Source organism: Oryx dammah, unplaced genomic scaffold (genome assembly GCF_014754425.2).
Source record: "Oryx dammah isolate SB20612 unplaced genomic scaffold, SCBI_Odam_1.1 HiC_scaffold_11, whole genome shotgun sequence".
Lineage (NCBI taxonomy): Eukaryota > Metazoa > Chordata > Mammalia > Artiodactyla > Bovidae > Oryx > Oryx dammah.
In genome coordinates, this window is record NW_024070195.1 from 9,264,625 (window position 1) to 9,289,891 (window position 25,267).

Below are 25,267 nucleotides of genomic sequence, written 5' to 3' on the forward strand. Positions count from 1 at the left end.
AGGCTCTGCGAGTTCTTGTTCACCAGGCAAGACTTTTTTCCAGGACCAGATTTTGTTGTCTTGGGTTTTATTTACTAAAGAAAATGATTTTTCCTTACAAAAGTCCATCCAGTCTGGTCTTTGCTACTGTCTCAGTATCATTTCTGTCATTGGCTCTTAGACACCCTGAATTCTGGCCACACTGAATCAAGGGCTCAGAACTTGATATCCTGGCTCAACATCTTTAACGCCTCGCATCTGCTGTTTCCTCTACCTGGAATGACCTCCTTCCTCCATTATCTCAAGATAATGGGAAACTTACCTCCTTGGTGGCTGTTAATACCTGAAGCCTGATCTGCAGACTGCTACAGAAGGCTCACCACCTGTGCTACGGGTGCGCTCAGTCGTGTTTGCCTCTTTGGGACCCCATGCACTGGAGCCTGCCAGACTCCTCTGTCCTTGGGATTTCCCTAGGCAAGGAGACTGGAGCGGGTTGCTATGGTGGGTTGCTATTTCCTACTCCAGGGGATCTTCCCGACCCAGGGATGGAAACCCAGTCTCTTGTGTCTCCTGCATTGGCAGGCAGGTTTTTTTTTACCACTAGCGCCACCTGGGAATCTCCCGTGCTACCATTACTGAGACTCTTATCTGCCCTCTGCACACTGCCTTCCCTCACAGCTGGGCTGCCCCTTCTTCATCACTGGATCCCTGGCCTTGCTCAGAGATTGCACATGGAAGGAATAAAACCTTTGAGTTAGCTAATATTCATCAGCAGTAAGACAGGCTAGTGTCTTACTTAGCAGAGTATTTTTCCCTTGATGTATCTGTCCTAATTTTTTTTTTCAAAAAAGCTGTGGCCTTTCTTTTTATTAGAGGTTGATCTTTTTGGCACCTTTCCAGGCCTTTGTCCAGCCCCTCTACTGATTTAGATTTCTATGTGTATTCTGGTACAGCTCTTTTGTTGGTAAGGTCAAGAAGTCACTCAAATAAGATCAAGGAAAAGAAAAGATTCTTATGAGGACGTGGCGATTTTACAGCAGCCAAAGGTAGAAAGTAATTTATGGCTGGATCTCTGTGAGCTAGAACCTGGCACTGGGAGGCCAGCCAGATCAGAACTGACTCACCAGGTGTTCACTGAGTGTCTGGCCACGCCAGAGGTTGTTCTAGAGATGGAGGGTGGTCAGCCTGAAAGGGCCAGACAAGTCCCTGTGGTCTGGAAGCTTGCATTCTAGAGGCAGAGGTGGTGGACGACACACATATGAATGAACAACAGTTTTAGAAGGTGGCGTTTTGAAAATATTAAAAGAGGATGCTGATATGATAATGAGAAACTGGGTGTTCTTGCAGATTGGTCGGGAAAGCCGTCTTTGAGTGGGTGACATTTTAGTGGGTGGCTGAAAGACACGAGGGAAGGAGATCTGGGCAAGGGACTCAGACAGGAATAGACTTGATGTATTCAGACAACAGAAAGCAAGCCCATGAGGCTTTAGGTCTCTTAGTGGGTCACACAGTGATGTCTGTTTCTCTGTTTGCAGTTGCTTGTCCTCCTCTGGCCCTGGGATGAACATGGCGGTCCACATTGGCCGCGCATCATATATCCCAGCTTTGTCCACTTCCATCCATTCGTCCCCCTCTCTTCTTTCAAGAGAGAGAATCTAATTGGCTCAGGTGACCTCCCTCAGCACAGAACCTTTCATGGCCAGAAGCCTAGAAGGCATTCTTGGCACAGTCCTCTCCTCCATGACCTGGAGGAGACCTTCTGAAGAGGTTTCTGTTCTTCCTCCAAAATGCCTCTTTAATCTTTTTACTTTTCTCCATTTCATCTGTCACCACCCACCCAGTCCAACTCAAAATCATCTGCCACTTGATCTAGTAAACTGATACACATGTGAGTTTCCCTGTTTTCATCTTGCTCATCACAAATCCATTCTCCACCAACCAGAGGGATGTGCAAAAAACTGCTAACTGGGGAGATAGCCTCATTTACGGTTAGAAGCTGAAGGGTGGCTTTTTAAAGACTCTATCTCCTGTTGGGAAATTTGATACACCTCCGGGTTCTCTGGACTGTCTGGTTCTGGGAATGGTATGGAGGCAGAAACATGGAGAACCACACTTGCCGCCCACTATTTTGGAACTCACAGTCAGCTCACTCTTTTTAGTGTAGGCTTGATCTTGTTCCCTGTTCTAATAACTGTTCTTCCTCTCCGTGAGCGCCCTCACATCGGCCCTCACTTCCTTCGTGGACGACTCATGGGCACCGCTATTAGCAGTCACTGACCATGGTGTCACTGAGAGATCTTGCTTTGCGCACTAGAATAGATTCTTTCCCAGAGCTGTTCCTGTACCTGATGTTGCCTGATTTAGCAAATACAGATAGAGGACCCCGTTAGATTTGAACTTAAGATAAACACATCAAAATGTTTTCGTATTGGTTCAGTTCAGTTCAGTCGCTCAGTAATGTCTGACTCTTTGCGACCCCATGGACTGCAGCACGCCTGGCCTCCCTGTCCATCACCAATTCCCAGAGTTTACCCCAGCGCAAGTCCATCAAGTCAGTGATGCCATCCAATCATCTCATCCTCTGTCATCCCCTTCTCCTCCTGCCTTCAATCTTTCTCAGCATCAGGGTCTTTTCCAATGAGTCAGCTCTTCGCATCAGGTGGCCAAAGTATTGGAGCTTCAGCTTCAGCATCAGTCCTTCCAATGAATATTCAGGGCTGATTTCCTTTAGGATGGACTGGTTGGATCTCCTTGCAGTCCAAGGGACTCTCAAGAGTCTTCCCCAACACCACAGTTCAAAGGCATCAGTTTCTGGCACTCAGCTTTCTTTATAGTCCAACTGTCACATCCATGATTACTGGAAAAATCATAGCCTTGACTAGACGGACCTTTGTTGGCAAAGTAATGTCTCTGCTTTTTAATATGCACTCTAGGCTGGTCATAGCTTTCCTTCCAAGGAGTAAAGTATTGGTATGTCCCCCAAATTTCGTGTCCTGTATTTTACCTGGTCACTCTATCCTGCCCTTTGTCTGGACTTCTCCCACCCTACTGAGCACAGTTTGTCTCTCTCCCCTCTGCTTGAACGACCCCGTCTGGCCACAGTAAACAAGCCTACATTTGGGTACTTCCGGTCATCTATGCCTGTCTAGCAGAGCAAGGAAAGCTCTCAGAGTGATGGTGAGGTTTCAGTGGAAGGGTCCCAAGCCATCTTCCCTTCCCTGAGTTGTGTGCCTCATCCACAGAGAGCCTGTCTGGTCACAATACCCATGGCTTTGGTGGCACAGAGTTCTTCGTTTATAATGTTCAAAAGAATAGTCACAAAGAAGGCCTTTCACATCGTTTTACTATGATAATGATGTGTACAGCACGTGGTTTCTTTTTGACACCAATTCTAGTCTTTCACTTCAAAAGTGTTACAGCACTAGAGTTCCACAGAAGCTTTGATCAATGAGCTTTAACTGAACGATCTAATTCAGACTTAGGAAATCCTTTGCTGTTAACAAGAGCAGCCTTCAGTGCCCTCATTTTATAGGCGAGAAAACCAGAAACAAATCATTTCCAGTCTGCTGAGAGCTATGTCAGGGATCAATAAGTAAATGACCTATGAATTTAAAGCATCATGTTGAACTGGTTAATATTCTGACATACTTTTTGCCACTGGAATGAGATAAGCTATGAGTGTGGGGAAAGTCTGACACCAGAGAACCCTGGAAAAAGGTCTGAGGCTCTATTAATGACTCAAAAAAAGGAAGCAACATCTTTAAACTGTGACATTTTTGAATACAGCCCCAAATTAATTGATTTAAAACAAAACTTATTTAAGCCAGATTAAAGCACATCAAAAGTTAACTTTAATGGGATCTGGTCGATATCAAATTATACTTTTGGCTGAGATATCATGTGGAATCTCTCCATAGGGAGCTCTTGGCAAAGAACTGTGATGTATTTGTTTGTTTAACTCCCTGTTTCCCTGCCAATTTCCCCACTGGCACAGAATATGTATATATTTTTAATTGGGCTGCACAATACATACCAGTGGCTAAGAAATGATAAGATGGACAGTACTTCTCAATCTTATCTACTTTTGCCTGTATCCTCCAGGATTTTTACAGGATACATTTCTTTAATCAGCAGCCAGTTTCTCACACTGAGATTGATATGTCAGATAGCTCAGTAAATATATTGCTACTTTCAAGTACTGAATTTCAAAATTAATTTTATCTTTGTGGAATGGATTGCAATGAAAAATTAGTCCTCCTATAAGCAGTTATGGATCTGTTTGGCATTTGATGGGCCTTTCTGGTGGCTCAGATGATAAAGAATCTGCCTGCAGTGTGGGACACCCAAGTTCAATCCCTGGGTTAGGAAGATCCTCTGGAGAACAGAATGGCTACCCACTCCAGTATACTTGCCTGGAGAATTCCATGGACAGAGGAGCCTGGCGAGCTACAGTTCACGGAGTCACAAAGAGTTGGATGTGACTAAGTGACTAACACTTTTACTTTGGCATTGGTAGGAAAGCTGACTAGAGCCATTTGGGGATGCATAGCCTTTTGTCAACCAACACTTTAACGCAAAATGCTCATTTCATGCTGGGTGACATTCCTGTTGCTTGCTGGATTTTTTTTTCATGTCTCCAAGAAATTCCCAGTGATGAAGGAATTGATGCACAGAGCTCATTTCAAGTTAGGTGACATTCTTGTCATCTGGCTGGATCTTTCTTTCTCCGAGAGAGTCACTCTGATAAAGGAATTGAGAATGTTAATTGAGCATCTTTTGGAGACTCTGAAACATATGACTGATGATGTAACTGAAAATTTTTGTTTATTTTTAAATGGGCTAAAATATCTCCTTGATTTTGATAGTAATTTTATAGCCAGTTCAGGGGTGAGGAGAGTTAAATTTCATGTCTCAGTCACAGTGCCAATCAGCTTACTTAAAGGAAGACGAAAAGATTTGTTATGACTAATCAGACAAATTTAGACTAACCAGAATTGAAGATTAATAGAATAAGTGACAGATCTGACAAAGTATAATAAAAATAATAGTTAAAATTTATTCAGCATTGTATATGATCAGACATCATAATTAGAGTTTTCCACACATTCACTTACCTCATTCTCAAAATAACTCAATGAGGTAAGTACTATTATGGGACCCATTTAACAAATGTGGAAACTGAGGACCAGATGTATTAAACTGCTTGCCTGGGTCATATAGCTGGTACATTGTAGAGCTGGGATTCAGGCCCAGGTAATTTAACTTTAGTGCTTGTGGTAAAGTCTTTCTAAAATATAAACAAATGAGCTAGTTTTATCTCTAACATTTGTCTATGTTTAACATTTTCAATAAGTAAAAAATATTTAACATAAATTGCTATATTATGACACATGTATGAAAACATTAATGTGATAATTATATCTTGTTTTAACTAAAAGTTAACTTTGGAGTTCCTGCTAATTTTTAGCATAAAAACTAGCTCTAAAACAGAGCAGCCCAATATGCCACTTACATAATTTAAAAATTTTTAGTAAGCATGTTAAAGTGAAAAGAAACTGTACTAATTTTATTAATATGTTTTATTTGACCCTATATATTAAAAATGTTATTTCACCATGAGATCAATATAAGGATTATTAATGAGATATTATACTTTTGGGGGGTTATTGTTCCAAGTGTTTGGAATCTGGTGAGCATTTTGCACTTACTGAACATGTCACTTTGGACTACATGGTATGTGTGTGCCAAACTTATTTACCTGATGGACAAACAAGTTGTTTCAAATTTTTGCTAATAAATAATTGCTGGAATGCACATCCTTGTAAATCTATCATTGTACACTTGTGTATTTCCACATGACAAATTTCTGAGAAATGAGCTAGCCAGGAGAAAGGGATGTACATTTAAAATTTTGACAAATACTGTCAGACTGCTTAACAGCGTGTGAGAAGTCCTTGTCTCTGGACTTTGTCTGGAAGCACCAATGTTCCCAGTACAGGAAAGAGGCCAGTTGTTCTGAGGAACAGGCTGTTTCTCTTCACCCTAAAATGAATCTTCTATTTTCATTAATTAAAATGTGTGGCTTCCATTGGTAATAACCTTGTTTTGCTTTATGGCTTCTCAGATAGGGAGCAAATCCAGAAAACATCAGCTACCCTGGGGTTTTATTATGTTATTGACATTCCTTTGGTGATTCACAAGTGCCAGAAAATAAATGCCACGTTCCCCGGGGTCTAAATGAAGACATTGTAGGTCCTAGGTTCAATCACTGATCTTTCAAGAAAACATAGGATGGGGTGATGACTCACCCCGGTGGTAGCTGTCCTCCAGCTCTGTCCTTCAGAGGAAGTATTACTGTGACTGTGCTGGTACTTTTCCCTCCCTCTCCAAGAATTTCCTTAGGAGAGGATGCCTACCGTGTGCCAAGGTCAGCCTCACCCTTTTATCTTCCCCGGAGCACCACGACCTGCAGTGCACGGCTCCGGGGCTTGGCACAGACAGAGCGAGCGAGCCCGCGCTCAAGGTAGGCGCTTAGCGGTCACGGCCAGTAGCCGAACAGTAGCAGCAGCAGAGATTCACAAGGACAGCCTCCAAGTTGTTTTAGGGTGAGGTTACAAGTATATCCAGTGTTTAAATAAAAATTAAAAAAAAAAAAAAACAAGAAGCCCCCTTCTCTCTCTCTTATTGGAACCCCCACGAAACATACGAATTTGGGTGGAGCGAGCCCAGACCCGTCGAGGCGCAGCTCGGTCAGGGCGGGAGGCGGCGGGGCGCCGGAGCCTCTTGGCAGCGCCGGGCTTCTGCGGCAGCTCGCAACAGATGCACCGGGACCAGTTGCTCCACACTTTCTCAGTTTGCACCGCTTTCTCCTCTCTTCAGTGAATTTCCACGTTGAGGGCACAGCGCCAGAGAGGAGAAAGGTGGGGTGGTGGTGGTGTGGTTGGTGGTGGTGGGCTTTGGGAATGTCCGGTGCGCGAAGCCAAAGAGGGTGCCTACGGGGGATGCCAGTAGGCATCGGGGCCAGGGTGGGCTCCTCTCGCCCCCTCTTCCCCTCTTGCTGGGGCCAGACGAACGCTTTGGGCCCTTGAGAGAGGGGCGTGTGCGCTGGTGGCGGCTCCTTGGAGGAGGTGGTGGTGGGGGTGGTGGTGGTGGTGGTCCTTGTCCCCTCGGAGCAGCCAGACTGGGAAGAGGAAGGGCGGGGGTCCCGGACCCCGGATGCCCAGGGGTCCTCGCTGGGCCCGGGATGGGGGCCCGCCCCCCCGGCGGTTGCCATGGTGACGCAGGGTCGGCGGCTCCGCGCCGTGGAAACAAAGCCGTCCGCCCGCTCCTCGCCCGAGCTCCTCCTCCGCCGGCGCCTCCCTCCCCTCCCAGGCGCCGCCGCCGCTGCCGCCGGAGCGGCTCCCGGGCCCGCGCCGCCCGCCGCCGCCGCCGCTCACACACCCGCTGCCGCGGCCGCCCGCGGGTCAGGTGAGGCGAGCGCGCCCGCCGCCCGGGGGTTGGGGGGGCGGAGGCTCGGGCCCGGCGCCGGGGGGTGGGGACGGGGGGCGTCCACCCGCCGCGGGGAGCGGGTCTCCGGGGAGGGGTGCGCCCCCGCCGGACACGGTCTCTCCGCCGGGCCGCCCCGCAATTCCGGACGGCGCCCCAGGGCGCGGCGGCGGGCGGCAAACTTCGCGGCCGGCGCGCCCGACGGGCCCGGCCCGTCCCGGTTCCGCTCGATCGAGTGCAGGGCGCTGGGGTGACCAGAGCCAGCGGGGTGCGCGGGGTGAGGCCGTGCGGAGAGGCGGGGGTGGTACCTGGCTACGTTATCCGTCCTTCTCTGTCTCTTTTGGAGTGTTATCGAGGCTTTTTTGGCGGGAGGGGGGCGGGGGGAGACAAAAAGATATGAAAATATTTCCCTCTGCGACTTTGATGTTGCCGAGTTGATCGTCTTTGAGGGAGGGATGATGCTATGGGTCGCCAAGGGAACAAATGAGACTTCATTATTATTATTGTTTTTAACAATCTCTGAAAAGTGAGCCCAGGTTTCGATGCCTGGGACGGGAGCATTTTGAGGCGCTTTTGAAGTTCCCTGGGCTTTTGAACATCAGCACCTTTATCTTTGGAATGGGTGCTGGCACCTGTAACTAAATGGGAGAGGTAGCTTGGGATTCCCTCCGGCATTACGAGAGTTAACAGGACCAGTACTTTTGTAGATTAGATGCTTGGCACCCATGTCAGCGCTTTTGTTTCTGGAAGGTAATGTGTTCGTGCTTTAAGGAACTGGAAATGCCTTTTTTTGGTTTCTATAGGTGAGGAAGCAAACCAAAGCTCCTCTGAGGGCAGGTGTCTGGGCGGTGTTTGTATCTGTTTATGAGTGTGGTGAGAGGGTTACGATCCGTTGCCAAGGGCATAGGGTTACTGGATGGAGACCTGCTCAAGTTATGGGTAGTGTTCTCCTTTCTCAGTGGGCCCCAACCCTGCCATCATTTCGTGATATTTAGTTTGTAGCAGACATAGAGTAGATTAAAAATAGATTTGTGAAGACTTAGATACCATCTTTGGAGAAGGTGATGGTACCCCACTCTAGTACTCTTGGCTGGAAAATCCCATGGACAGAGGAGCCTGGTGGGCTGCAGTCCATGGGGTCGCGAAGAGTCGGACAGGACAGAGCGACTTCACTTTCACTTTTCACTTTTATGCATTGGAGAAGGAAATGGCAACCCACTCCAGTGTTCTTGCTTGGAGAATCCCAGGGATGGGGAAGCCTGGTGGGCTGCCGTCTATGGGGTCACACAGAGTTGGACATGACTGAAGCGACTTAGCAGCAGCAGCAGGTATCATCTTTAGGTGTACTCCTGTGAAAGAAGACAGTTTTCATTTTTAAGAAATAAGCTGATCAGTGCAGAAGGAAATAAGGTATTTGTTAATTTTTTTGAAATAGGGGATAATAGGAAGATATTGAATTGTATACCCAACTTAGCAAAATAATCTTTAAGTTGGAAGAGGTCAGAGAAAATTTTATGGAAAGCAAGAAATTGTATTTTTGTTTAAAGGTAGTTAAAGAGAAGAAACCATTGGCACTGATCATTTTGAATTGCAGTTAAGTTGATTAGAATTATGGATATTAAAGCTACTTGAGGTGTCAGACATAAAGTGATTATCTGATACTTCTCTCTTTTGGGATTTCAGCACCTGTTAGCTGACTGATTACTAGGTTTCTGAGTCTGTTCATATTTCCTAGTAATTTTAAGTGATGTCACTTCATTAGAAGATTGTATTGGAAACTATAAAGAATTGAGTTGCAGCAATAATTTGCAGATTATTTCATAGTTGGTTTTGTTATTAAACTGAATCTTAACCTGTAGAGTTATTCACAGACACTGCAGTGATGGTAGTGAAATGGTCCATTGATTAAAATGAAGTTGATCTGTTTTCAGAAGATAACCAGGAGAGGAAAAATAAGCATTTTTTCATTTAAGCATGAAAGGCAACTAGGATGAACATTGAGGCCTTGTCCTATTCTATAGACAGAATATCGTTTCATTTTTTTACTAAAAATAGTTAGTTTTGTGTTCTTTCTGAGGCAGCAACAGTACAGCGTTATTCACATCTTTGTTAGCAAATCCAAGATTCAAGTGCAAGGATTCTGGACCTGCTTTTCAGCTACATGGACCCCTCACTATGATTTCTAGTCTGTGGTCCTTAGTTTGGATTCTGAAGATTGGAGATAGCCAATGTTAATTCAGCACAGTGATAACTCGTGTTTTGCCTTTGCTACTAGCTCACCCAAGGTACAGGATTCAATATAGTTTGGCATCTTTAAAGCTGGATCACTTTCTGCCAAGAAAATAAAGTCAGTAAACATCAGAAATAAACAGGCACGTATTGCAAGCACAGCTTTGTCCTAGTGGTTTATTTACACAAGCTCTGAAGCAAGAAATGAAGCTTTTGTCAGTGAAGAACAATAATTTGGCATATTTATATGTGTTACTAGCATCACGAGGTATGTGCATGACCAAATAATGAAAGCCAAAAAAAAAAAAAATGCTGTGATATCTATAGAACCCCCTTAGAAAATGCAGGTGGGAGTGTGGAGTAGGTCCATGGTTGAGATTGGCCACCTGGTGGAAGTAGGGAACAGCACAGAGCACCCTTAGGTGTAATATACCAGTTGTCACTGGCTCATTCACAGTAGTAGAAGTCTTTTGCATTTCTAAGCTTCAGAGCCTTAAAATTAGAAAAGTCTTAATTTTGTAAAGTTATTTTATAATTTTGTAACATCATAATTTTATAGTCTTAATTTAATAATTAAAATAAAACCCTGGTCCTAATTTTTGGTATACGTTATAAAATTTGGTCTGATAATTATAAACACAGCCTGAAGTATTCTGTAACTTGACTTAGGGAGCATGTCCAAAGAGATAAAAGGAGTCAAGAAATGTTCTCATTTAAGTCAGATTAACATTGTTCTTGTGTGACTGAAAGTCATATTTTTAACCATATGAGCCTGCATGGGCAACATCAGACCATTGGAGGCTTTGTTGGCTGTTTCTGGGTCAGTGTTCGCTAGCAATTTCTAGCTCTGTGATAACGTGATGACTGGCTGGTAATTTAGCATCTCGTACAGTGTGCTGTAGCATTTGTAAAAGTGTATTTGTGAAAAAGATGATAGTTTTTTAAAACATGATTTCTTCATTGCCAAAACACTTGGATTTGGATTTGTGGCTGGGGAGAATAATGTTAGCCCTGGGACTTCAAGAAAAAATGCTGTAAATGTAAGGTATTGTCAGCTGACCTGCTGTGTGTGGTGAGTGTTGATTGTAACCACAGTGCTGAGAAGAGGCATGGGAAACCCATGCCTGTGGTAATAGGAAGGGGTGTTTGTGCTATGGACAGTTAGTAGAGATTGACGGAGGCTGAGAAACTTTTGTGGGCGTGTGTTTCATTTTTTTCCTGCTCTCAGTTAAAATGAGGATAAGATCTCTTAAGCCATTTTGTAAACCACTTTACAAAATGGGAAATGCATATATTTATTCAGTCTGGCACAGAATTGGAGTGTTATAAACATAGTTCGAGATCAACGCTTGATTTCCATATGTACCAGTTCTTTGCAGCAATTATATAGAATAGTTTTGGACATCAGTCAGCAAATGTTTATCAGCTGATTCCTTTTCTTTATTCTGTATTGCTTGATAAAGTCATCTGAGATCTTATAGTTGAGGAATTACTTGTTTTCCGACTATTACAAATTTTCTTATTATATGTGTAACTCATTGTTTATGATACCTAATACCCAAATATTCTATGTTTGCCTTCCTTTTCTTATGGGGAAAAGTTACCAGTTAATTCTTTAATGCTTTGTAAGTAATTTTATACCCTCCAGGGCTTTTAGAAAATATAAGTTGGTTAACATGTTTTTCAACTAGAATATTAGAAAACTTACTTTATAATGGTGTGTATTAAAAACTCATACTTCATGTTATAATCTTTTTTTTTCTTCTTAAGCTTTCTTTATTTTACATTGGAGTATAGCTGATTAACAATGTTGTAAGAATTTCAGGTGGATAGCAAAGGGACTCAGCCATACATATGCATGTATCCATTCTCTCCCAAACTCCCCTCCCATCCAGGCCATGTTATAATCTTTAATTTTACATTTGGACATGTACAGAGGTCGTGTGGTGGATAGGAAAATCTGGAATCCTGTTAGGTGATGAAGTGCTATTTTCCCTAACTGCCTAGATCTAGATCTCTGCTTTATACCTCATAACCAGTTGAAGTGAAAGCCAAAGAATCTCAAGGTGGAGCGTTCAGTGAGTTAAAAAGTATTGTTCAGTCGCTAAGTCATGTCTGACTCTCTGCAACCTCATGGACTGCTGCACGCCAGGCTTCCCTGTCCATCACTATCTCCTGGAGTTTGCTCAAACTCATGTGCAATCCAACCATCTCATCCTCTGTCACCCTCTTCTCCTCCTGCCCTCTATCTTTCCCAGCATCAGGGTCTTTTCCAATGAGTCACATCAGGTAGCCAAAGTATTGGAGCTTCAGCTTCAGCATCAATCCTTCCAATGAATATTTAGGATTGAATTCCTTTAGGACTGAGTTGTTTGATCTCCTTGCTGTCCAAGGGATTTGAGATTAATGTATACTGAGACCTTTCAGGGCTTGGGGTGAGGGGGTGGAAAAAGATGGATGGCACAGATCATCTCTTCAGCACCTTGTGGTCCAGAATCCTAAAGCAACTCCCCAGCGAGTATTTACATGGTTTCCAGAGACTGGTCACTCCTACAGCAGAGAGGCTGTTCTGGTCACTTACCCCTACTTTTCCTCCCAACTGAGTAAAAAGTGACTCCCCTGAACTGGGATGTAAGCACACTTTGAATATTATAAACCACAAGTTAGGACATAAGAATAAAGATTTTCCACATGGTTATATTGTATAACTGGTCAGGAAAAGTGAAGTCACCCAGTCGTGCCCGATTCTTTGCGACCTCATGGACTGTAGCCTGCCAGGCTCCTCCGTCCATGGAATTTTCCAGGCAAGAGTACTGGAGTGGATTGCCATTTCCTTTTCCAGGGGATCTTCCTGACCCAGGGATCAAACCCGGGTCTCACGCATTGCAGGCAGACGCTTTATCATCTGAGCCACCGGGGAAGCTCATAATTGGTCAGGGAGACCAGTTAAATAGCCAAGACAGTAATGGAGCTTTAAAAGAAAACTATGGGTTTGTCCCACGTATTTGGGGGCGTTTAAATGAGAAATTGTTTCTCTGAGTATCAGTCTATTGTGAACCATCTTCCGTCTATTACAGTCGTAGCTCCTTCAAGGAAGACATGGCATTTTACACAATTTTATTACGACGTGATGTGTCAGGCATAGTTGAATTGAAGGACAGATGATTACTCAAACTCTTGAATTGTAAATCTCTAATGAAAGGTTTCTGTGTGGTCTCATCTGGCATTTTGTCTTGTTTCATATGGTTTCCTCAGACCCTGGTTAGCATGATTGCAGTTCCATCATTTTTCTATCAGTCAAACCCTTGCAAGTGCTTCTTAGTGGCCAGGCGCTTTTCTGAATACTTCACAAATATTAATCTATTTAATCTTCTTAAGAACTCTGTGAAGTAGGTACTACTATGATCCCCATTTTAAGAAGGAGGAAACTGATGTGATCTTTCTGTTATATTATTCTAAAAGTGCAGAGGCTTCCCAGGTGGCTCAGTGGTACAGAATCCACCTGCCAGAGCAGGAGACACGGGAGACACGGGTTCGACTCCTGGGTTGGGAAGATTCCCTGGAGGAGGAAATGGCAACTTACTCCAGTATTCTTGCCTAGAGAATTCCATGGATGGAGGAGCCTGGTGGGCTACAGTTTGCGGGGTCATAAGAGTTGGACATGACTGAGCACATACAAGCACGCAGGCAAAAAGGTACCAGAATCCTGGCTTCTTTATGTCAGGGAATGCTTTTTAATTAACTGATATCAAGTGTGGAAATAAAGGCGTCAATTGTAATGGTACTTTGTTTTTATTCCCCCTTATTTTAATAAAAAGGAACAAAACCTAAAGCCAGAATTATTTCTTCAAGAATAAAGCAAGAATTATTTCTTCATAGCATATTGTGACCTATGTCAGTATTTTCCTTACTTAAAAACTAGAACAGACTAATTTATGGAAAAGATACTTTCAAAGATAGTTGTTCTTTCACTTCTTATTTGTATTCATATATTAAAAGAATGTATATTTTCAGGGGTGTTAGCTTTGCTATATACATGTAAAGGTATCTTTTACATTTGTCTATTTGGGATTGCCTTATGTGGAGTATCATCAGTCTGGGCTCACCTTTTTAAAAGAATGAAGTGTAGTTGATTTGCAGTATTATATTAGTTTTCAGGTGGACAGCACAGTGATTCAGTATTTTTGCAGGTTATAATCATGGTATGGAGAAGGAAATGGCAACCCACTCCGGTATTCTTGCCTAGAGTATCCTGTGAACAGAGGAGCCTGGTGGGCTGCTGTCCATGGCATACAGAGAGTTGGACATGACTGAAGCGACTTAGCATGCACGCATGCCCTGGAGAAGGAAATGGCAACCCACTCCAGTGTTCTTGCCTGGAGGATCCCAGGGACAGAGGAGCCAGGTGGGCTGTCGTCTATGGGGTCACACAGAGTCAGACACAACTGAAGCGACTTAGCAGCAGCAGCATAATCGTAAGCGACTACAAGATAATGGCTATCATTGCCTGTGCTGTAGGCTTGTCTGGTCTTTTCTCAGTAGCTCTGTCTTGTCCTGAGGACCAGGTAATGTTCCCTTCTCACTCATTCTCTTGCAAGAGAATTCTGTCTATACCTATTTAAAAACCAAACCAAAACCGAAAAACAACTTAGCATGTTGTTTGAAAACATACACATATATATTTTGTGTGTGTGTGTGTGTGTGTGAAATGAAAGTGAATGTCGCTTAGTCCTGTCCAACTCTTTGCAAGCCCGTGGACTATACAGTCCATGGAATTCTCCAGGCCAGAATACTGGAGTGGACTGCCTTTTCCTTCTCCAGGGGATCTTCCCAACCCAGGGATTGAACCCAGGTCTCCTGCATTGCAGGTGGATTCTTTACCAGCTGAGCCACAGGGGAAGTCAAGGAATACTGAAGTGGGTAGCCTGTCCCTTCTCCAGTGGACCTTCCTAACCCAGGAATCGAACCAGGGTCTTCTGCATTGCAGGTGGATTCTTTACGAAATGTGTGCCAGACTGTAAACAAGAACTATGCCTTATTCATTTCCAAAGATAAGATAAATACAAATGTGCTTTCTTTAAATGAATGCCTAAAAGATTTTTTTATGTGATATAAAATGATTATTTTAAAACCTAGTTCCAAAGTCAGTATTGAGGACCTTAAAAGTGTCAATGTTAGGGTCTTAGGAAAGTGACTCAGGTTTCCTGCATGCGTGCATCCTAAGTCGTTTCAGTCATGTTCAAGTCTGGGCGACCCTATGGACTGTAGCCTGCCAGGCTCCTCTGTCCATGAGATTCTCCAGGCAAGAATAGTGAAGTGGGTTGCCATGCCCTCCTCCAGGGGATCTTCCCCACCCAGGGGTGGAACTCGCCTCTCTTGTCTCCTGCATTGGCAGAGAGACCACTAACACCACCGAGGAAACAGAGTAGCATTCCTTCAGTTATCCAAGCTCCAAAATGTATCATCAGGGCACCACAAAATCACTTTCACTTTTAGTTATTTGAAATACAACATAAGAAATCAAAGATCACAGTTTCATTTTCAATTTATTTGGATTCCTGATGGTCATATCTTAAAAGGTTATGTGTGTGTGTGTGTGTGTGTGTGTGTGTATAAATTATAAAAAACTCTAGCTAGCTTAATTTTGAAGCACAAGCTGGAATCAAGATTGCCGGGAGAAATATCAATAATCTCAGATATGCAGATGACACCACCCTTATGGCAGAAAGTGAAGAAGAACTAAAGAGCCTCTTGATGAAAGTGAAAGAGGAGAGTGAAAAAGCTGTCTTAAAACTCCACATTCAGAAAACGAAGATCATGGTATCCAGTCCCATCACTTCATGGCAAATAGATGGGGAAACAATGGAAACAGTGAGACTTTATTTTTGGGGGGCTCCAAAATCACTGCAGATGGTGACTGCAGCCATGAAATTAAAAGACTCTTGCTTCTTGGAAGAAAAGCTATGACCAACCCAGACAGCATATTGAAAAGCAGAGACATTACTTTGCTGACAAAGGTCCATCTATTCAAAGCTATGGTTTTTCCAGTAGTCATGTCTGGATGTGAGAGTTGAACTATAAAGAAAGCTGAGTGCCGAAGAATTGATGCTTTTGAACTGTGGTGCTGGAGAAGACTCTTGAGAGTCCCTTGGACTGCAAGAAGATCCAACCAGTCCATCCTAAAGGAAATCAATCCTGAATAGTCGCTGGAAGGACTGATGCTGAAGCTGAAACCCCAGTACTTTGGCCACCTGATGTGAAGAAGTAACTCATTAGAGAAGACCCTGGTGCTGGAAAAGATTGAAGGTGAGAGGAAAAGGGGACGACAGAGGATGAGATGGTTGGATGGCATCACCGATTCGATGGACATGAGTTTGAGCAAGTTCCGGGAGCTGGTTATGGACAGGGAAGCCTGACTTGCTGCAGTCCGTGGGGTTGCAAAGAGTTAGACACGGCTGAGTGAACTGAGCTTAAGTTTATACTCGCAGTTATGCATAATCTTTGATTATTCAAGTCAAGAGAGCAAAAAATGGATCTTTAAAAATGATTTACATCTGTCTTTACATTGCTTTTGCTATTTTATCTTCTATCTGCCCCACCCCATTATAAACTCATGTTCTCACTGTCTCCATAGAAGAGTGATCAAGTGTTTTAATTTCAGGGGGCTTTTCTTATTTAAGCTATATGAAAAGCAAAATTAAACAAAAGACAGGTGTCCAAAAAAGCAAGCAAGGAAACACAGCTCTGTAGGTTCTTTTAATAATAGATATTGTGACAGCTATCATTTATTGATCACTTACCTGGCACCCCAGGAGTCCATTTAGTTATCTCTTGATCTTCACAATCACTTTTCTTTCTGCATCTATAAAAATGCTAATAAATAGCTTATCCAAGATCACACAGGGTTGGTAAATTTAAAACCATCCTCTGTGTGATAAATCACAATCTGAAATTGACTATGCTTGCTTTGTTAATTGCCAGTCAACAAAGAACAGCTTCCTGCTGCAGTGAACATGCATTTTAATTACCTTTGCTTTGGAAAGAGTGGCTGCTTGGTAGGAAAGATTCAGGGTGGTAGGTGTGGTCAGTGTTGAAGGGGGAGATGATTCTCAGGAGGTAATCAAAACCATAGTCCTTGTTTATGCTCTTTGCCACAGACTCCCAGATGGGGTTTTGGTGTAGAAGGAGGGGTCGAAGTCTCCCCCCGCCCAAGTGTATTTTTAGAATTAAAAACAAAATTAAAAGGAATTATCTTCTCTTTCCTGAATTTATTTTGTTTTATTTTGTACTGTGCCCTGGATTGAGAATTAACGCCGCCCCCTCCCTGCAACACACACCCAAAAAGAGGCCAGATGAGATATTACAGGATGAAAAGAAATGCAATGAAAAGTAACTCAATAAGTATCATTTTCCTCAGGCTGGACTTCTTTGAGAGTCAGAGCAACATGTTCTCTGTCGCTGCGGGAGAGTTCCTGGTCTTAGAACGCCAGCGGCCTGGAGTCGCAGGGTCAGGATGAAGTTAGAAGCCTTGGAAACTGTTCTCATTTGGGTCACTCCCTTGTGCATCATGGGTTTTTCCTGGAATTCCTAGCGCAAACCTTTCTTGATAGTTACTGGGAAAAAAAGAGAAACGAGATTTTTCGTTAACATCTTAACAGCATGTAAAAGCTCACCTTTTTGAACAACTAGTTATTTTTGTCAGGATGAGCTTTCTCTTTCATGTTCAAGGGCAGTCTGAGAGTCAGCAAAGCACAATGGTTAAGAGTGTGAATTTTGATGCCAGACAGCTTGTATTTGAACTCTGGCTGTGCTACCGTCTAGCTCTATGACCTTAGGGTGGTGGCTTAAAAATGCTGTGCCTTCATTTCTTGACTTATAAAATGGGGAGAATATTACTTACTTCGTTGGGTTGTGAGGGTTAAGTGAATTAATATTTGTAAAGTCTTATTAGCTGTTAAGAGTAAATTTTGTCTGCAGAAAGGACAATTTCGGTAATATTTGATGTTTTTACAGGTAAAAATAAATATCGAGTTGCCTTTAAGCGTTTAAGTTACATATCTTCTTATTCCGCTTATAAGTCTGCTAAATGTGAGCAATCACCATCTCTTTTTCTTTGATGAAACTTTAGTTCAAATTGAACAGATTGAGTTCCTTAAACTATCAGTCTCACTTGTAAACTTAGTTAAATTTAAACCCTAAAATATTTTCAATTGTATATATTTATTTAATATATTTGATTTTCTTTTTAAACAAATCAGATGCTCAATGGGCAAATGTATGATTCAAATGAGTGAAGCCTTTCCAAATACTTAGCTCAGTTTCCTTTGACTATTCCATCACTTACAAAATTAATATTTTATAGACAGCCAAATCCTTTTAAACACTTCAATCTAAATAAATCATATGTCTAAATATAGCTCACATTTTAAGGAGAATCACATGTCAGTTTATGTCAGATTCCTTTAAACATTAAAAACGTAATAATTATGCACAAACTGTTCCAGTTAATATAAAACATATTTCTAAAATATTCTAAAAAGTATTAACATGAGTCTCATTTTCCTTGTCGTCTCTATGCTGCTGTGCACGCCCAGTCTGACTCTCTTCAATCCTGTGAACCGGAGCCCACCACACTCCTCTGTCCGTGGAATTTTCCAGGCAAGAATACTGGAGTGGGTTGCCATTTCCTACTTCAAGGATTCTTCCTGACCCAGGATCCAACTTGAGTCTCTTGAATCTCCTGCATTGGCAGGGGGGTTCTTTACTCCTGTGCCACCTGAGAGTCTCTGTTTAATTCTAAACCTTCTCTAGACTGGAGAAGCACTTACCCATTAGAAAGAAGTGTATTATTTCAGGTAAGTTGGAGGTAGCATTTTAGGTGAACTTTTGTTATCATCCCATTCCACATTGATTTCAAGTTACTGTTTGACTGTTTTTCATTAAAATACAGCTCCTTATGGATCACAGATTCAAGGCTTAGATACTGCACCTGGGCTACGTACATCCCGAGTAATACTTCCTGTGACCTTCATGCACAGGCTTCACCCATTTTTTAATTTTTTAATTTTTATTTATTTATTTTTCACCCATTTTTTTTATAGTCACCATGACAACCGGTGATTCCAAACCATACTCTTTAGATATAGTATTGGCATTTTAATCTTTAGACTGATGCTGTCCAATATGTAATTTTAAGCTTCAGGTAAGCATATTTTTACTTTTGAAGGTGTCAACCCTTTATTTGGCCCATGAATTTTTTGGTTTTATAAGAGAATATATTCATTTACATAGGTAAAATAAATGATATATATATACTGTTTAATAGTTTAGCATATTAAAATGTCAGACATACTAACTACAGCATCAATGATATTTCCATGAATATAATTGGAGTTTCTTATTAAACTGATTCTACAAATACATTTTCATCAATTGATGTGTTTTATAAGACATATTTCATGTAGCAGTTATTTTTTTTAGATGGAGCCATCTTTTGAAATCAGGATAGAAAAATAAAAATAACTGTGGTTAAATTGTGGGATTTAGGTTAAATATATTGTGGTAGTGCCTTTTTAAAAAGTTTTACTGAAGGTTCCTTAAAAAAAAGTAAGAGCTACCATATGATCCAGCCGTCCTACTCCTGGGCATGCATCTAGAGAAAACTCTCAAGATTGAAAAGATACATGCATCCCAGTGTTCATAGAAGCACTGTTTACATAACCAAGACATGGAAGCAACCTAAATATCCATTGACAGATGAATGGATAAAGATATGGTATATGTATATATGTATATATATATATAGACAGTGGGAAACGTCAGTTCAGTTCAGTTCGGTTGCTCAGTCGTGTCTGACTCTTTGTGACCCCTTGAACCGCAGCACACCAGGCATCCCTGTCCATCACCATCTCCCGGAGTCCATCCAAACCTATGTCCATTGAGTCGGTGATGCCATCCAGCCATCTCATCCTCTGTTGTCCCCTTCTCCTCCTGCCCTCAATCTTTCCCAGCATCAGGGGTCTTTTCAAATGAGTCAGCTCTTTGCATCGGGTGGCAAAAGTATTAGAGTTTCAGCTTCAACATCAGTCCTTCCAGTGAACACCCAGGACTACTCAGTCCTGAAAATGATTGAAATAATGCCACTTGCAGCAACATGGACGGACCGAAGGTTTATACTAAGTGACGTAAGTCAGGCAAAGGGAAATATCATATGATATCACATGTGGACACTAAAATATGATACAAATAAACTTTTACAAAACAGAAACAGACTCACAAACATAGAAAACAAACTGGCCAGGTTGGTGAGAGTAGGCAAGAGCTAAAAGGAGGGGACTTTGCATATTGAAATCCTAGAATCTATTCTAGGGAGAATATGGCTTCTTGAATAGGTAGAGTTGGGGAGGGGATGGCGGGAAGTGGGAAGGGGATGAGGGAGTGGCTGGTGAGGAAGCGGAAATCAGATTAGGAAGACATTAAAATATTTTCAAGCTGGAATCAAGATTTCGGGGAGAAAGATCAACAACCTCAAATATGCAGATGATAGCATTCTAATGGCAGAAAGTTAGGAGGAACTAAAGAGCATCTTGATGAGGGTGAAAGAGGAAAGTGAAAAAAGCTGACTTGAAATTTGACATTCAAAAAAGGATGATCATATCATCCAGTTCCATCTCTTCATGGCAAATAGAAGGGGTAAAAGGGGAAGCAGTGACAGATTTTATCTTCTATGGTTCCTGCAGCCGTGAAATTAAAAGACACTTGCTCCTGGGAAGGAAAGCGATGACAAGTCTAGAAAGTGTATTAAAAGGCAGAGATGGCACTTTGCTGACAAAGGTCTGTATAGTCAAAGCTATGGTTTTTCCAGTAGTCATGTACAGATGTGAGTGTATGTGTGTGAACTCAGCCATGTCCGAGTCTTTGTGACCCCATGGACTGTAACCCACAAGGCTCCTCTGTCCATGGAATTTTCCAAGCAAGAATACTGGAGTGAGTTGCCATTTCCTTCTCCAGAGGATCTTCCCAACCCCGGGATCAAACCCATATCTCCTGAGCTGACAGGCAGATTCTTCACAGATGTGAAAGTTGGACCATAAAGAAGGCTGAGCCCCAAAGAACTGATGATTTCGAATTGTAGTGCAGGAGAAAACTCTTGAGAGTCCCTTGGACTGCAAAGACATCAAACCAGCCAGTCCTAGAGGAAATCAACCCTGAACATTCATTGGAAGGACTGAAGCTGAAGCTTAATACTTCAGCCACCTGATTTGAAAAGCTGACCCTTTGGAAAAGACCCTGATATTGTGAAAGAGTGAAGTCAACAGGAGAAGGAAGTGGCAGAAGATGAGATGGCTAGATGGCATCCCTGACTCAGTGGACGTGAATTTGAGCCAACTCTGGGAGACAGTGGAGGACAGAGGAGCCTGGTGCGCTACAGCCCCTGGAGCTGCAAAGAGTTGGACACGACTTAGTGACTAAACAACAGCACGGTATTTTCAGCAGGAGCATAAGTGGTCGTATTTGAGTTCTAGAAAATCTCTCTGGTTGCTGTGTGTAGACTTTTCAGACTCACTTTCTTTTATCTGTTTTGTGTTTTATGTGTCATGTAGAGACTTAAGGAAGCATTGTTTTTCTTTTTAAGTAAACTTTTGTCATTGATAGTTAGCATGCAGCCAGAAAGGTATACGAGGTTATAGCTCCATGCATTTTCACTAAGTCAGTAGCATTTTCACCTGTGTAACCATGTTTTACCTTTCACATTTAGATCTATATTCCTCTTGGAATTGAGTTTTGTATATGGTGTGAGGTAGGGGTGAAGGTTATTTATATCTATGTAAATATCCTGTTGACTCAGCATTATCTATTATAAAGATCATGCTTTCTCCCCTAAATTGCAGTGGCCTTTCTTTCATCAATCAAATAATCATGTAATGTTTGTGAATCTGTTTCTGGACTCTCTGTATTCTGTTCTGTTGGGATGTTTGTTTAATAAAATGCCTTAAATTATTGTCGTTCTGATATCAGGTTGAGTAAGTCTTTCATTTTTGTCTTTCTTCTTTTTTTTTTTGTCTTTTTCTTGGTGTTTAGCATTTACATAAAAATTCTAGAATCACCCTATCAATTTCCACACACACGAGACCTGGCCGAGGTTTGGGTTGGGACTGCATTGAATTTGTAGATCAGTTTGGGAGAGTTTACTGTCTTTACGATATTGACTCTTCTAATCAATGAATGTTACAGGTTGTCTTCAATGTGTTCAAGTTCTATTGGTAGCATTCTTGTATATCTTTCATTAACTTATATTCTTTTTGTTGTTATTACAAATGACATCTTTTACCATTTCATCTTCTAATTTTTGTTGCCTGTACAAATCTGTTGCAGTGTGATAGATTTTGTTGTATTGACCTCGTTTCCAAGGATTTTGCTCCATTCACTTCTTAGTCTTAATAGTTTGCCCATAGATTCATTTGGATTTTCTTTGTGCATGATCATTTTATGTAGGGAAGAGTTTTATTTTTTATTGTCCAGTTCTTATACTTTCCATTTATTTATTTTTTATTGCCTTGTTGCACTAGGGCCTCAGTTATAATTTTGTATAGTAGTGATGATGGCATATATTTCTGGTTCCCAAAATCAGGAAGGAGAGCTTTCAGTAAAGTATGGCATTTACTTAGGAGTCTGATTGAAAACTTTTTTGTTAAAGAAAACTCTCTAATTTCTAATTTGATAGGCAGTTAACTATGAACATGTGTTGACTTGTATCAAATGCTTTTTATGCAGCTACTGAGATTGTCATATAATTTGTTTCTCCTTTATTTTGTCAACATGGTAATCATATTAAAAAACGTTAACACAACCTTGTGTTCCTGTCATAAACCCAACAGATGTGCTATCATTTTTGTGTTTTATTGGATTCAGTTTGCTAATATTTTAAGAATTTTGCTTCTATGTTTAGGGGGGAGGTTAGCTTGTGGTTTTCCTTTTGTGTAATGAACTTGCCTTGTTTTGGCATCAAGGATATGCTCGTCTTATAAAATCAGTGGGGAAGTGTTTCCCTCTTTTGTTCAGTTCTCTGGAAGAGATTGGTATTACTTCTGTCTTCAGTGTTTGATAGAAAATTTATTAGTGAAGGCATCTGAGACTGGAGTTTTCTTTGTAGTAAAGTTTTGTATTATGGATGTAATTATATTAAGTACAGGCCTAGACATATTTCTATATACCATTTCTTGTGTCCAGTTTAACTTTTTTTGGACTATAATTAGGTGTTGTCTACCTTTTTTGAGAAAGATACTTAGGTTATTGATTTTCAGTCTCCATTTCTAACGTATGCATTCAAAACTCTACGTTTTCCTTTAAACCATGGTTTTAATAGGATCCTAGAAGTTTTGATGTCGTATTTTAGTTTTTCTGCTCAAGATGTTTTAAAATGGTCATGGTGCTTTTTTCCTTTGACCTTTAGGTAACTTAGACACTTGCTATGAAGTCTGTCTCCCCATGATGAGTCTACACACTGATGTCTCTGCTGAATTTTTTTTCCTCGTCTTTTATTTTTAAAGCTTGGCTTCCTGGGGATCTTTCCTGTGTCTGCATAGCTGTAGGTTCAGCCAGAGACAGAGGTTGTGCGCAATTTTCTCAAGCCAGGAAGGCTTCCCCTTTCTATGGGCAGAGTTGCATGTGGCCTGGGAAGTCCATTCGAGTTCAGGGGATTTTCAAGGCTGCTCTTGTTTTTACTTCCACAGGCACTCATGTCTTCTCTGTGCAGGTATTCAGACTCTGTTGGCTGTGAATGTGTTTGTATGTTACACGTTAGTCTCTGGGATGTATGTGCTCAGCCTCTGGTTAACCCCAGGCTACGTGGAAAATTTTTCAAGCCTGTCTTTGCCGTCTTAACTTCCGGAACACCCTGTCTATGCCTTGTCTCAAATAATTGTTTTCTTGGGCTAGTAGAAACGCTGTCTCTATTAGCTTGTAACTGAGATCACCACCTTGAACAACACTGTTTCATATCAAGTGAGCTTCCGTGACAGTGGGAGTGGTGCTGCTGTTTCTCGCAATTGGTGATGCCCTGGGTGAAGCAGCGTACTGCTGGGCAGGGGGGTGATGGGAGGGGCCCCAGGCAAAAGCACTACAGTACTTAGCGTAAGCTCACCAGAGTTCTCCTTCTGTTTGTTGTATGCTGGAATTTTCAGAATGCTGAAATGATTGTATTTGACAGTTCTGACTGGCTTTATAGTTGCTTTGTGGGGAGGTGATTTATCAACCTCTTCATCATGCCAAAGTGAATCTGTTCTAGCTATTGTATTTTTGAGATTTACAATCTTTAGTTGATTTTTACCTTTCCTTTTTTTCTTTAAAACAGGTCCCAGTTCTCCAGTGTAATTCTTCACTTGTCATTTTATTTTTTTTTAGACATATTAATCATAGTTCTTTTAATGTCCATGTCAGATAACTTCCAGTATTTGGATCACCAGTGGGTCGCTTTATCTCATGTTTCCCCGCCCCACTCCTCTGCCCTGATTTTAGACATTTGGTCTTGTCCCCTCACACGATATTTTTGCTAGAATGTCAGAGCATGTATTTGTAAAAATTGTAAGAAGCTCTGAATGATGCTGTCTTTCTTCAGAGTGCAGTAAGTTTTCTTCTGGAAGACAGAGTTAGGGGGCTGCTTGTTTTGATTCGGTCAAGAATTGAGAGGATGTGATTCTGAGTTTCGTTTGTTTTTCTGGCTGCACTGAGTCTTCACTGCTTTTGCGCAGGCTTTCTCTAGTTGTGACAGATGAGGCTTTTCTTCCTTGTGGTGCTCGGGGCGCTCCTTGCGGTGGCTTTTCTTGTTGGGGAGCACGGGCTCTAGGAGTGCAGGCTTCAGTAGTCATAGCACACGGGCTTATTTGCCCCGAGGCATGTGGAATCTTACCCCACCAGGGATTGAACCTGTGTCCCCTGCATTGGCAGGTGGATTCCTGTCCACCACGCCAGAGTTTTATTCTTTTTGAGGAATATCTTACATTGATAGTCTTTTATTCCTGGGGCACAAGCTTTTAGAGATCCCAGCTGAAACCTAAGGTGTTTGCTGGGGGCTTCCTCCTTGGTGAGCCTGAGCCCCACTTTTTTTTCTTCAGTCCTACAAATCTACCAAAATCTCTGCTAAGTATTTTAATCACGTGTGCCACTTTCTCTGGTTTTCTGGCTTCTCAGAATGTGCAGTTTAGGAATCCTGAAGGGAAATGTTTTGTAGAATGTTAATCTCGCTCTTTGCACATGTCTTTTCTTTGGCGTCGTGGCTCATCCAGTCCTACTTACTTTGGTAAACCTGAACTCTAATTCTTGAGCACATACTGCTGAACCAAAATATTTGAACGACCACTTTCTTCATGGTCTACTGGCCCCCAGAAATTGTGTACACTTGACCATCGACGTGGCAGATCATGGCAAGTTACCCACGTCAGTGCTTTTCCCTTCTCTCCAGCAACTTGTTTCTCAAGTCCTGGTTGCTTGGGTTGCTGTTTAAGGACTTGAACAGCTTTTTGCTTTTTAAAATTGTATCCTCTCTTTCTTCATGGGATTACTGGTCTGATAGCAA

General features: G+C 42.0%; 1 protein-coding gene across 1 annotated transcript in view; it reads left to right on the forward strand.

Annotated features, from left to right (window-relative positions):
* Window positions 1-7,400: 7,400 nt before the first annotated feature.
* Window positions 7,401-25,267, forward strand: part of RNF182 (ring finger protein 182) — a 47,158-nt gene continuing 29,291 nt past the window's right edge. Inside the window, exon 1 of the mRNA XM_040249291.1 lies at window positions 7,401-7,446. The gene's annotated coding sequence lies outside the window, so the exon portion shown is untranslated. The remainder of the gene's footprint in view (window positions 7,447-25,267) is intronic.